The following is an 11836-nucleotide window of genomic DNA, read 5'->3' as shown; positions in this document are numbered from 1 at the left end:
CCACTTCACTGGAATCTCCACTGATCAGGGGTCACCTTGATCGACTCAATGTACTTCAGTCAGCACTGAGTTCCCAACCTATATATGCATGTGCTGTTAGAGAGCTCTACTGAGCTTGTTTTCAGGGCCGTCTCTGAGTCATGGCACTCAAGGCCAGTACTTGAGACCCTCTGGTCCAAAAATGTTACCAAATGAAATCTAAAACAATGACCCCTCCCTCAGTCAATGTGAATTTGCCCCCTACCTGTATCTAATCACCCGGGACGGATAATTAATAACACTCCAATTAAGATGACACAAATAACTCTTTATTTATAGTCTCATGAAACAAAAGATAAAATCAGGACCAAATAAAAATGGAACAAATCCCAGTAATTAACCCTCCCTTAGTCTAAAAGAGTCCCTGGATGGTAACTTTACGATTATTCTTCGTCAGGATAGACGTAGGCTACCGATGGCAACAGGATCAACCACGATGGAGACAGGAACCATGGAAGGGACAGCGGCCACAGGGATAGAACAAGGTGGACATAGTTAGGTAAGTAGGGATCTCTTCTCGTCTTTCTTCCCTCTCGGCGAACAGGAACAATTGACAGATGTGTGCTCTTGGCTGCCACTCAGAAGGACGATACCAGGGTGCTCTGCTGCTGGCCTTTATATATCCTCTGGTTGCTAGGCAGATTTGACATGCCTTTCCCGCCAAAAAGGTAAAAGGGCGGGAACAAACCCGTGAAGAAGGGATGCCAATATGGCATCTCTGCTGTTGTTTCCCAAACAAAATGGCTACGGCCATCAGTGTGGCTCTGCCTAAGAGCCCTAGGCCTGGTTTAACGAGCCCCTCCCCACTGTTCAAAGATAGAGCCAATTAAGGCTCTATTAGGAGTCTTTTGTTGAGTGATCACTAGAGCTGGAGTCACTTGTTGTGGGACAGTGTTTTCTGCCCAGCCTGCTTCAGCAGTGACGTTTCCCCTAAGGGTTGAAAATCACCGAGAGCTAACAATCACTATGAGGTGGATGGAACCTCAAAGGACCGACCAGCAAAGGTCTCAGTAGAGAAGCAGGTGGCAGCAGAAGGTGATGGTGTGCATTGGTGATGGCTGGCAGGACAGCCAGCGGAGCAGAGTGGCGGGCAGGGCAGCCGGTGGAGTGGCTGGACAGTGGAGTGAGCAAAGGGCCTTTCCTCCCCAAATCAGGATACAACGTGAACTCTGCGCTGCACCTCTGAACTCTGGGTCTGCACTGACTAAGGACAACTGTGAGTGGGGCGATGTGATGGGAGGGGCACATTAAGGGAACTCCTGGTTGCTGAACTTAAGAACCTGAGACAAATGGAAACTGCCCAATGTACTCTGGGGTGGGTGTTTAGTTCATGATTTTATGCTTGTGAATCCTGCTTGTGGTGTTTTCCCAAGTTCGTGACAGGTCACTTTTCCCCTTTTTATTAAAAGCTTCTTTTCTACATCCAGGCTCTGTGCTTGCGAGAGAGGAAGTGTTGCCTGTAGAGGTGCCTAAGGGTGTATGTGTAATTGTCCCAGGTTACTGGGTGGGGGCTTGAGCCGGTTTTGTGTTGCACTGTTGAAAAAGAACTCCTAGATATTAAACCCAGCCCTTATTGCTGCCGACTCCGATTGGCAGAAGGGTTACAGAGAGAGAGAGAGAGAGAGAGAGAGAGAGAGAGAGTGTGTGTGTTGCTTGGGCACCATTTGGTGTAGGGTTGGCTCTGCTCTTAGGTCATGTTTTCTAGACCTTTAATCATTTTTGTTGCTCTTCCCTGGACTCTCTCCAATTTGTCCACATCTTTCCTGAAATGTGGCTCGCAGAACTGGACACAAGACTCCAGCTGAGGCCTAATCAGCGCAGAGTAGATTGGAAGAATTAACATCTCGTGTCTTGCTTACAACACTCCTGCTAATACATCCCAGAATGAGGTTTGCTTTTTTTTGCAACGGTGTCACACTGTTGACTCATATTTAGCTTGTGATTCCTTATGACCCTCAGATCCCTTGCTGCAGTACACTTTCCTAGGGAGTCATCCAGATCATTTTGAATTTTAATCCTATCCTTCAAAGCACTTGCAACCCCTCCCAGCTTGGTATCATCTGCACACTTTATAAGTGTATTCTCTATTATCTAAATCACCGATGAAGATATTGAACAGAACCAGATCCAGAACTGACCCCTGAAGGAACCCATGCAATATGCCCTTCCAGCTTGACTGTGAACCGCTGATGACTACTCTCTGGGAATGGTTTTCCAACCAGTTATGCACCCACCTTATAGTAGCTCCATCTAGGTTGTATTTCCTAGTTTGTTTATCAGGTCGTGCAAAACAATACCAAAAGCCCTACTAAAGTCAAGATATACCATATCTACCGCTTTCCCCCCTATCCACAAGGCTTGTTGCCCTGTCAAAGAAAACTGTTGGGTTGGTTTCACATGATTTGTTCTTGGCAAATCCATGCTGACTGTTACTTATCACCTTATTATCTTCTAGGTGTTTGCAAACTGATTGCTTAATTGTTTGCTCCATTATCTTTCAGCTACTGAAGTTAAGCTGACTGGTCTGTAATTCTCCAGGTTGTCCTTATTCCCTTTTTTGTAGATTGTCACTATATTTGTCCTTTTCCAGTCCTCTGGAATCTCTCCCATCTTCCATGACTTTTCAAAGATAATCGCTAATGGCTTAGATATTGTCAGCTCCTTGAGTATTCTAGGGCATAGTTTCTCAACCTGTGGTATGCGTACCCCTGGGGGTACACGAGACACAGGCAGGGGGTGCCCGGGGGAAAACTGAGTGAAGGGGAGGTGGGTGGCAGCTGCCGACTTCTGAGGAAGCTGGGCGGCAGCAGCCTGCTTCCCACCTGGTCCCAGCTCCCAGCTGTGAGGTGGGGCGGCAGCTGCCACAGTCCCTGGAAGCCAGGCTGCAGCCGCCCACTTTCCGCCCTGTCACAGCTCCCAGCTGGGAAGTGAGTTTGGAGGAGGAGGACAGTAGCCCCCAGCTTCTGGGGAAGGTGTGTGGCAGCCCCCTGCTTCCCGCCGTCACAGCTCCCAGCTGGGAGGCAGGCGGCAGCCGCTAGCTTCTGGGGGAGGCGGGCAGCAGCCCCCTGCTTCCCGCCAGGTCCCAGGTGGGAGCCCAGTGGCAGCCTCCTGAGTCTTGCGATCTGGGTGACAGCTACCTGCGCCCCAGCTCCGAGCCAAGGGGCAGCCTCCAGAGCCCCGGCTTGAAGATGGGCAGCAGCCGCCTGCCCACATCCTTGAGTCCCAGCCAGCGTGGAAGCCTCCTCTGCCCCACCTCGGATTGGGTAGCAGTCACCCACCTCCCGGGCTGGCAACTTGCCCAGGTGGCAGCCCCCCTCCCTGGCTCAAAGCCCAGTGCGCAGAAAACTTGTCAATTTCACTGCTCTAGCTGAGCAGTGAAATTGACAACTATGACAGCCCCAGATTTTACCAGTTACCCTCTCTTCCTGTCTCTCTTTCTCTCGCCCTCCTTCCCTGTCTCTCTCACCCCTTTCCCCTCTCAAATCTATGGCAAAAAATTTGGAACGGCACTTTATATTCCCCAGCATCGGCATGGCACTCAAAGCTTCCTAGCTTTGGCCAACATCACCTCTAGCCCAGGTACATACTTGAGTTGTGCACCCCGGTGTAAAGGTGGTAACCCTACCCACACTAGATCAGACATCTGTCATATCATGGCCTTATATACTCAGCACTTCTTCCAACATATGGCTCACATTAGTCTGCAAATATAAAATCCTGTGGAATATTGAGCGTTGGGGTACCTCTTAACATTTTCAGAAGTTAGGGAGTACTTGCTCCTTAAAAGGTTGAGAAACACTGTTCTAGGGTGTATTTCATCAGGCATTGTTGACTTGAAGACATCTAATTTGTCTAAGAAATTTTTAACTTGTTCTTTCCCTATTTTAGCCTTTGATCCTACCTCATTTTCACTGGTGTTCATTAAGTTAGATGTCCAATTGCTACTAAACTTTTTGGTGAAAACTGAAACAAAAAACGACTTTTAGCATTTCTGCCATTTCCACACTTTCTACGATTGTTTCCTCCCCCTCATTGTGCCTATCCTGTCCTTGGTTTTCCTCTTGCTTCTAATGTATTTGCAGAATGTTTTCTTGTTACGTTTATGTCTCTAGCTAATTTAATCTCATTTTGTGCCTTGGCCTTTTAAATTTTGTCCCTACATGCTTGTGTAATTTGTTTATATTTGACCCCTTGTAATTTGACCTCGTTTTCACTTCTTGTAGGACTCTTGAGTTTCAGATCATTGAAGATCTCCAGGTTAAGCCAGGGTGGTCTCTTACCACACTTCCTATCTTACCTACGCAGTGGGATAGTTTGCTCCTGTGCCCTTAATAATGCCTCTTTCAAAAACTACCAGCTCTCTTGAACTGTTTTTCTTTTTAGACTTGCTTCCCATGGGATCTTACACCTAACAACTTCCTGAGTTTGCTAAAGTCTGCCTTCTTGAAATCCATTATCTTTATTGTGCTATTTTCTCTCCTACCATTCCTTAGAATCATGAACTCAGCTCTTTCTTATTGAATATTCCTAGTACAGTGGCACCTAGAGACCCCAAAAGAGATTGGGGCACTGCACAAACATACAAGAGACAATCCCTGCTCCAAAGAGCTTACAAGCTGGAGAGACAAGCTTGGGTGGGATTGGGAGGGAGACAAAGGGTGGGACCAGAAATAGAAGCATTGGGAGGTAAAGTGACTTGCCCAAGGTCACACAGCAGATGATCAGTGGCTGAATTGGGACTGGAACCCAGCTGTCCTGATTCTCACCCAGTGCCTGATCCACTAGAGCACCCTCCCTTATAAGACACCTCTGGGCAAAGGAGCAAAATATGTTAATATAAATATGCACTATGATCCTCCCCTGTAGTGTCTAAATATTCCTGTGGGGGTGTATTTAGGGTCCGTTCCCATTGAAATCCAGGACAAAACTCTCAAGGGCTTAAAAAGAAACTGGATCGTGGCTGACTGTATCTAAGGTAGCCCCTTTTCATGTTTTGTTCCGTACTGATACTTACAGAAATGTGAAGACGAAGAAGTTTTAAGTCACACAGCTTTATATGACACACACAAATGAGGCTGGCATTTACAGCTAATATCCAGTTTGGGAATCTTAGCTCCATAGACAGACAGTTAAAACAGATGGGGACAAATTCTGGACCCGCCACAGTGCAGCAGCCGGGCTAGATGACTTCTCAAGGTCCCTTCCAGCTCTACACCTCTCTGTTTCTGCCTTGATTTACAGGCTGCAGCCAATGCTCTTGTAGGTAAGGTTTAGGAGAGGCAGTCTGGAGGCTGACAGATCGATCATTCTTATCTGGGTTCTGACAGTGACTTGGCCACAGATTTCCTCTGTGCAAGTCATTTAAAGGGTGGGATTTTCCAACATACTCAATACTGGCCTAATTTTACTCCCATTGAAGTCACTGGTATAACTCCTGTTGACTCCACTGTGAATAGATTCAGGCCAGCCAGCTAAATTAGATACTTATCTGGTCCCTACTACCATAGTAGCGGAGCATTTCCGAAATCTCTAATATATTTATCCTCACAACACCCTGGGGAGGTAGGAAAGTGCTACCTAGAAATAAGTAAACTGAAAGCAGATTTTGGCCAGCATAATTGATTTCTCTCCCCAGGTTTCTCCTGTCTTCGACTGTTTATTCTCTGAGCCTTCACTCAGTGCTGTATGGAACGCAGAAGAGGATGCAGTGGTTGACTTCTAGTGAAGTTGCTACATCAAGGCAGTTATCCCTTTTCTGACAATGGGGTATTATTCTTTTATCTTCCATGTATTGTCAGAAATCCACCTTACTGAGTCACTGAAGAGATTTGAATATGCAGTGATAACTTCATTATTCGAGATACACACAAAGTACTTTATGCTAAGCACAGGGAAGGGTCCCCCATTTCTGATTATGCCTTTTTAGGGCTTGGACTACAGTACATAAATTCTTTGGTATAACTGTTGCTCAGGGGTGTGGAATATCTCTTTGGAGAGGTTAAATGCCTTTGTGTCCAAAAAAATATAAGATTTCCATCTGAAAAGTCACTAGTGACTAAACTTATTCCTAATCTTATTTGCGGAGAACCTGTTCTCTCCGAATATAGAAAGAATCTATATAAGAACCTGACCCTTGGAGCTGGAGTGTTAGAGAAAAACACTGAATGTTGTGAGACCTACTGGTTTAAAACTCTAGTGATGCAGAGGTGAATCAGTGGCAATCCAGGGCAGTCACACCAGACCCATTTATGTTGAACTTGGGGGTGCACTTGAAAGGGGAAATTAAATGTCAGCAAGAGTGTTATTCCTCAGTTGGCACCTGGTCCAGTATTTCCATTCTGATTTAACAAGGGTGAGTCCTGCACCACTAAAAGTGGTGTTCTGATGTGACGATGTTTTTGTCTCAGTGTGATGGTGTTTTAATGCTGCACGATGACACAAAATCAGTTTGTTGTGCTCTGTTGTTGTTATGATTAGGAATTGGGCTGGTTTGTATATAGTGTGTACCTGTACTGGATAGAATCTGTCTGTAGGGCGAACTGCGATGGAAGAGTCTCTTTTCGCAGAAGGTGGTAGGTAGCAGAAGAGTTCCCGCGAAGCTCTGTGAAGTTCCATAGGGCCGCGGGGTGCAGCAGATTGATCACTCTCAAGTCGTAACTGGTTCCCTCGTTTGCTGAGTGCTGAAGATGCTCTGCGTTGTACAGAACAGGGAAGAAAACATGGCTCAGCCCCCAGGAAGGTTTTAGATTTAGATTCTAGTCCCAGACGTCTCGATTTGCCTGGCAAGGCCCATTTGGACAGTGCAAACACCGTGACCCCCCCGGGTGTTAATTCTGAACGTGAAGCCCACGGAAGGCAAGCGGGGCATTTCCACGGGGCTTTCGGTCAGGCTGTACACCACACACGATCAATGGGGCCAGCCCAGCAGAGCCGTGTCAGCCACCCACGCCCGCGGGCCCGGCAGGCGAGTCCCACACGGGCCGGGGCTGCAGAGACCCGAGTTGCAGGCGCGAGGAGCAGGCGGGGCCCAGGGCAGCTGCAGCCGACAAGGGGATGTGGGGGCTCCTGGCTGCCGGGCGGGCCCGGAGGGCGGCGGCCGCTCCAGCAGGAGCCCCGCGGCCGGGGTGCCACTGTCCCCGGCGCTCTGCGCTTCGGCACCGAGTCCGGCCGCCGGCACCGCCTCCCTTGACTACAAGTCCCAGCATGCCGCGCGCCAGGACTACAGCTCCCAGCGTGCCCCGCGCGGCAGCTACAGCTCCCAGCGTGCCCCGCGCGGCAGCTTGCCGGAGCCCGCCGCGCGCTGTGACTACAACTCCCAGCGTGCCCCGTGCTCCACCGGGATTCTCCTCCCCCACCCCAGCGTCCGCCCTGCTCTGCGCGTGGGAGCGTGCCTCGCGCGCTGACTACATGCCCCAGCAGGCTACGCTCCCGGAGCCCCGGACGACCGTGATCGACGGAAGACTACAGCTCCCGGCATGCTCGGCGCCAACGCCGCTGAACTACAACTCCCGGCATGCCACGCTGCCGACGGCTTGCCCCCCTTCCCCTCCCCCCCCCCCCCCCCCAGTACCCGCGCGCGGAGGCTGGCGCTCCCCCTGAAGTAGGAGAACTCCCCACTGTGCGAATGCCCTAGTGCGACAAGTCCCAGCGCCCGCTGCCCCCTCTCGGTCCCGGGGAGGAGTGCGCGCGCGAGGGGGAAGACTACAACTCCCAGCATGCCTCGCCGCCGAGGCCGCCTGGCGGGCCCGGCCGTGCCGGCGCGTGGCCTGCCGGGAGCTGTAGTCCGCGGCTGGCCTCTAACGGTCCCGCTGGTGGTACTCTTCCCCCCGCCCCTCGGCCTCTCCCCTCCCCCACTCGCTGGCTGCTGCGGGAGCCGGAGGAGAGAGACAGGAGCCGACGAGGGGGAAGCCGCGCAGCCACCGCCGCGGACACCGGGGAGACCAACCGCCGCCTCGCTCGCCCGCCCGCCCGCCCGCCCGCCCGCAGGTGAGAGGGGAGCGGACCCCCTCCTCCCCCGGGGCCGCGCGCGGGCGCCTCGGGCCACTCGGAGCGCGCCGGGCACCGCTGGGCTGGGGGAGCGGGCGGGGGGTGTGGGGGGGGGAGGGGGTACAGGGCAAGGGGTGTGGGGGGGCTACAGGTGCAGGGGGTATGTGGGGTGGAGGTGGTATGGGGGGGACAGGTGGGGCAGGTGGGGTATGGGGGGCAGGGGCTGATATGGGGCAGGGGGTATGTGGGGTTCTGGGGCAAGTGGTGTGGGGGGGACAGGTGGCGGCGGTGGTATGGGGCAGGAGGCATGGGGGGAGCTGGCAGGAGGCATGGGGGCTGGAGGGGGTATGGGGCAGGGGGTATGTGGGGTGGAGGGGGTATGGGGCAGGGGGTATGTGGGGTGGAGGTGGTATGTGGGGGAGGGGGTATGGGTGTGTGTGTGTGTGTGTGGAGGGGGAACTGGCAGGGAGGAGGTGGTATGGGGCAAGGTGTGTGTGTGTGGGAGCTGGTATAGGGCAGGGGTGTATAAGAGGGAGCTGGTATAGGGGCAGAGCTGTGTGTAGGGGAGCTGGCAGGGAGCATGGGGGCTTGCTATAGGTGCAGGGAGCAATGGGGGGAGGTGGTATGGGGCAGGGGCTGAGGGGGAGCAGGTAGTGGGTTTGGGGGAGGTGGTATAAGGCAGCCAGTGTGAGGGGCATTGGTATAGGGGCAGAAGGGGTGTGAAGGGAGCTGGTACAATGGCAAGGGGGGTGGGGAAGCGGACCGGGGGATGGGGATATGTAAGGGGAGCTGGCAGGAGGGAAGTGGGGGGAGCTGATATGGGGCAGGGGGAATTGTGGGGAGACCTGATAGGGTGCAGGGGTGGGGACTCAAGCTGATATGGGACATAAGGGCTGTGTGGGGAGCTGACACGGGCAGGAGGCTTGTGTTGGAAGCTGGCAGGGGTTGTGGTGGAGCTGGTTGGTATGGGGGGAGCCTGCATAGAGGGAAGGGGGCAAGAGGGAGCTGGCCTGAGGGTCAGTGGGCATGGGGGCATATGGGAATGCACTGGCATGATGGACAGAGTTCATGCAGAGGGCATGCAGCTGGTGTGGCTGTAGGAGATTGCCATGGGGTGGCATGTTGGTAGAGGGCCGACATGGTGATATAAGGAGGGACTGGGTATGTGTAAGGAACTGCCACAGTGGGACTGGCCTGGGGGCAGCTGCCATATGGGTCTGGGGGAGGCATGAGGGAAGCAGTAGAGAGCTGGTATGTGTAGGAGATAACACAAAGGTGTTTGGTAGGAGGGGCTCTTGTTTGGGGTTTTGAGGGAAATAGTAAGGAGATGTATCAGGAAGGGTCTGGCATGGAGCTTGTGAAGGGCTGGTATATGAGAACATTTGGGGAAATGTCTTGGGGTAATAAAGGTGGTGCAGGCCTGTGGGAGATGGTAGCAGGAGAGAGCTTGGATGGTGGTAGTAGCATGCCGGAGAGCTAGCAAGAAGGGTAACATAGAGAGCTGAAGGTGGCGTATGGGGAGCTGGAATAATAGTGTATGTGTCCTGAGCCCTTGTGATGGGGTACACTTTATCAATATAAACAATAAATACTTAAATGCAGGAATCTGGCAGGAAGACAAGTTGTATGTAGAAAGCTGGCACAGGTAGTATGGGGAGGTGGCATAAGGGCAGCTGTTAAGGAAAGCTGGCAGGGGTTATGGTGGAGCTGGCAGGTGATAGGAAGGAGTCATAGGGAGACTTGGCAACCATACAGGGAACTGGCATGGGAGAATCAGTGGATCTGGGAAGAGCATCGTGGGGGGAGGTAAGAAAGTGGGTTCTGTTCCAACTTTCCCCTTTCCTTTCAGTGCTAAAAAGGGAATTAAATCATTGGGTTCATGGTTAAGGTTATTTATTATTTCTCTTCTATATAAAGACTGTGTTTAAAACCTAGGTTTGTGTAGGCTCTTGGAAATCCATGCAGGTTGATGCAGAAGGGCTATTTTTAAAATGAGTGGATGCTTCTGTTTTGCAGCATACAGTACAGGAATGTCTGCTTGAAACGTAAAGGAGTGAGGGAGCAAACAATCATGAGACTAAAAATTGACTGTTGTGTAACTTCGTGGTGGGGAAAAAGTGAATTGTATTGTGTCTCTGCCTCCTTTTGTGTCATATTCGAATACAGGATTTAAAATGACATAGATTTGATGAGATTGAGGAGGTCACCACATAACATCTGTAGCCTGAAAACAGAGATTTCAAGGTTGAGAAATATAAGGCTGCATTAATTTTCCACCTATATAAAATTTTACCAATGGTAAAAAAAAATAAATAAATAAGGATTTAGGTTTTTTCCTTTTTTAAAAATTGATTTCTTGAAGATTTCATTTATTGGTGTCATGGTTTTCAGGGCAATTAAGTCCATCATTATATTGTGGGCTAATAATACCAGAGAGGAGCCTGGGCTTCAGTCTTTTATGTAAACAGAGGAGCGGTGAAATATGGAAATACAATAAATATTCATTGGCAAGAAGGTTTTGTACTGGTTATTTTTTTTTCTGCACTGCTTCATGATAAGCTTTCAGGTTATAGCTTTTATTTCCATGGATTGAATGTTATCCAAAAGGATTTCAGTTGGTGCTGAATGCTGTCAAAAGTAGAAAAACGAGCAGGTTTTTTTTCCCCAGACAAAGGCATGTTGTATTAACCAAAACGAAACTCCATTTATGTTTTAATCAGAATATGATTTAAGACGAAGTACTGTGTTTATTGTTAGTGAGAAACTGCGATGGAGAAAAGTAGAACATTTTCAAGAAATGTGGATGATCGAAATATCTTTAGGGAAACATTTTGGTGGACTTGATTGCATCAACCGCATTATTTCATGAAATGTTAACTGTGAAGTGGTTGTTGATTAGAATTCAAACTGAGTGGATTTCGTGAGTGATGTAAAGAAAAAGGGAAATTAGTACTATGAGATCAAAATGATTTTTTTGTTTCTTATTGAAGGGCACCTCTTTTAAATTTTAACTTGTCTTCTCTTGACCTTTACAGTTGAGTACATATAACAAAACTGATATGTTTAATGTTTGTTCTTACTAAATATGTACAATTATTGAAATGACTTAGATCAGTTAATAAATTTTAGTTTAAGCTGCTGTGAAAATTAGAGCTGATAGTTATATGTCTCAAATTAAAGTCAAGTAATCAAGTTACCTAGTAGTTCTTGCTTAACTTTTTCCTAAGGTAAATAATACTTGAATTCTCAGTTGTGTTCTGGTTGGTTGATTTAATTCTAACTTTGGATTTTTCATAGTGATGTGTGTGTGTATAAACATTTTAAATTTCAAATTTCCATGGTAATTATTTTACATATTGGTGTTAAGATGGGTACTTTTTTCTGCCTGTAAAAATGTTGCATCTTTTTTGGTTGATTAAAATACCTGATTATGCTTATAAAAAGGATTTCTAAGTGGTAAACAAAAGATATTTTGAACACATTTTTTCACCGCTTTCAATTATGGGACAAGCATATTGGAAGCTAAAAAGCTTTATGGTACATGGGGTTAGTTTTGAATTTGTTATTAATAATGAAGGACTTTAGAGCAGGGGTGGGCCAAACTTACAGATCCCCTGCCATCTGAGGTTCCTGTCCCTGCTGGGCAGAATCCTCTAGCCCCAGCACTTTGCCACAGGACAGAAGTTCCAAGCTCCTCACCCCATCTGATAGGCGGAGAAATGGGAAGGGCATAGAGGGCTCTGCAGGCCACACATTTATCTGTAAAAGAGCCGCATGCTGCTCATGAGTCACAATTTGGCCACCCCTGGTT

At 49.3% G+C, this 11836-nt stretch overlaps 1 protein-coding gene across 9 annotated transcripts in view; it reads left to right on the top strand.

Moving 5' to 3' along the window:
* Positions 1–8006: 8006 nt before the first annotated feature.
* FAM168A (family with sequence similarity 168 member A) overlaps positions 8007–11836 on the top strand; it is a 339525-nt gene continuing 335695 nt past the window's right edge. For 8 of the 9 annotated variants that reach the window (XM_067533326.1, XM_067533324.1, XM_067533325.1 and 5 more), the window contains exon 1: positions 8007–8025. The gene's annotated coding sequence lies outside the window, so the exon portion shown is untranslated. The remainder of the gene's footprint in view (positions 8026–11836) is intronic. The other variant, XM_067533322.1, reaches the window with a different exon arrangement.

The sequence above is a fragment of the Emydura macquarii genome, unplaced genomic scaffold, assembly GCF_026122565.2.
Source record: "Emydura macquarii macquarii isolate MOO-44397 ecotype Brisbane River unplaced genomic scaffold, CSIRO-AGI_Emac_v2 contig_3328, whole genome shotgun sequence".
Taxonomy (NCBI): Eukaryota; Metazoa; Chordata; order Testudines; family Chelidae; genus Emydura; species Emydura macquarii.
The sequence above is the reverse complement of the archived record's forward strand: the minus strand, read 5'-3'. Positions and strand labels throughout refer to the sequence as shown.